This window comes from Tenrec ecaudatus, chromosome 17, assembly GCF_050624435.1.
Source record: "Tenrec ecaudatus isolate mTenEca1 chromosome 17, mTenEca1.hap1, whole genome shotgun sequence".
NCBI lineage: Eukaryota > Metazoa > Chordata > Mammalia > Afrosoricida > Tenrecidae > Tenrec > Tenrec ecaudatus.
This window is the reverse complement of record NC_134546.1, coordinates 77,773,020-77,775,691: the sequence shown is the minus strand read 5'-3', so window position 1 is coordinate 77,775,691 and position 2,672 is coordinate 77,773,020.

Below are 2,672 nucleotides of genomic sequence, written 5' to 3'. Positions count from 1 at the left end.
AAAAGTAACTGACACATGAAAATTTCATCAGACAGCCAGGCACTGAGCGGAATACTTGTCAGAACAATAATTTATTAACATATGATATAAAATCTGAAGAGAAGTTATTGTATAAATCAGAAATTTGAATCTGTGTGTGTATATTTACTAGTACTAGCACTCTGATTGTCAGTGAAGATAATTCTTAAAAGTCAATAATAGTAGACATGCATTATAAGTTTGCAATATAGGCAAATGTAAGTGTTATAACAAAGAGGGAACAGGTAGGAGAGAGGAATGGGACATTTTGACCGGTGCAACTAAGGAGTAGGTTCTAACAGTGCACCTCTAGCTAGCCTCGTGTCTCCAAGTTTTTAATACTGTGACCTACGATATGTAGGAAGCACTCAACTTATTAATATTTATTTACATCTATGTAGAGTGATGATAAACAAGTGCTTTCCTGTCTCAATACCATGACCCAATAAGACAACCAAGGAAACACCAATTTCTTCTCTGAAATGAGAAGATTATCAAGGGTATGCTCTCTCTGTGACTTGCATGAAGGGAATTTCATGATAAAAACTCCTCTTATCTCTACAAATTTTTTTTAAACATTTTATTGGGGGCTCATACAACTCTTATCACAATCCATACATATACATACATCAATTGTGTAAAGCATATCTGTACATTCTTTACCCTAATCATTTTCTTTTTTATTTTTACATTTTATTAGGGGCGCATACAACTCATCACAATCCATACATATACATACATCAATTATATAAAGCACATCCATACATTCTTTTCCTTAATCATTTTCAAAGCATTTGCTCTCCACTTAAACACTTTGCATCAGGTCCTCTTTTGTTTTCCCTCCCTCCCCACTCCCCACACCCGTATAAGCCCTTGATAATTTATAGATTGTTATTGTCTCCACAAATTTTTATGGGTATTTAGCAACTCAAACCACTCAATAGAGTTCCATGGAAGAATTTTCCTGTGCCTCGTTCTTTATTAATTATGACAGTATTAAGAGAAAAGTTTCATTTCTTATATGAAATACATTTCAGTTACAGATGGAATACTGAAAAATAAGTACAATTACTTGCTGTGTGTTTGAAATCCAAAATATAGCATACATCACAAAATGTAAAACAAATAGGGAATATGGATAAAAGTCTCAGAAAGAAGATAGGTAGAATTTCTCTGTTGTCAATTCTTCTAAGAAAGGCTTCAGAAGAGGAAGAGGAGTATTGATCAAAATCAAATATTAATTTATTACACATAAGTATGACAATAGTTTGATAAGTACCATTATCAATTGAATCTGTAAAACAACATATCCCAAGCCTCTGTGTCTGTGACGATAATCAAATAAGACCAAGCAACCTTTACTAAAAAGACATGAAAGTGAGTAATCCCTGAGAACTTGCTCTTCCCACTTCCTTGTCTTAACGACAGGGAATATGAAGGATCAAGGTACCCTTCAACAGGTCACTTCATAAAGCTCCAGCTCTGATATTGTAGGTCTTGCCAGTGGCTAATTGAGACAGACTCTCTTATGGTCAATTTTGTATCCATGATATATAATGTGATCTTTCTGGACCTTTGATGCGCTTCACAACAGGTTTTAAAAGTCAGTCTTAGATTTTACTCTCTTTTTTCCCCCTCAAGGTCATCCAAGGGGGCTTCAAAAGATTTATGAAATAATTACATTATCTTTTCATTCTATTTTTCCAAGAATGTTATTCCTTGAATCATTGGATGAACACACTCCCACTCTCAGTGGTCCCCTCTGCATTTTCACCCACTAGGCATTTCTCCAGCATGATTCACACAAACTTATTTCTGCCTCCGTTTTGCATTTTGTAAGAACAAAACTAACACATACTCTTAAACATTGCCAAATATAAACTGAAACACACCCCTGAATAAGGGGACCTTGTTGAACAGAGAGAAAGAAATGAAAGCAGGACAAAAAAAGACCCCATCCAGTGCTGAGTCTGACATGCATAATTCCAAATGAAGAGGAGGTCACATGTGAACCACATCCTGTTTTCTCTGTTACTCTTCATGATCTAGCCATCCACTGGACTCTAACCTGAACCTCAGTGAGTGTCCTCATTGGGGAATGCTCTGTGGTTTCTGCTCTGAGTTGAACATTTCAGACGCAGGTCACTAGACCTTTCTCCTAAAGCATCACTGGCTGCCCCCCTGCACCACACCAGACACCCTCTCTGCCATGAATCTAATGGGAGTAGACTGCTCAGGTTTCCATAATCCTGGTACCCCTTGCAGAGTAATTTCACTTTAATAAGAGGCAATCAAAACATTGTTTTCTACATGTGACCATATTTCTCCTGTTACAACTTTTGTATTCACAGATCTCAGAGAATGTCATCATAAAAAAATATACAGATCTTCTGGGGAAACTGTGACATGGAGAAGAATCCTCAGAACACACTAGGAAACCAACTGTAGAACTCCATCTGCACCTGCTCTTGAGACTGAATCCTGTGCTCTGTGGGGAAGTGGGGTACCCTGAACTCAGAACACTTCTTGCAGGGGAGGTTTGTGGCTGACTTCTTCTCATTGTGTCTCTCACACAGTAATACACAGCAGTGTCCTCAATTTTCAGGCTATTCATTTGAAGATGCAGCATATTTTTGGCATTGTCTCTGGAGATG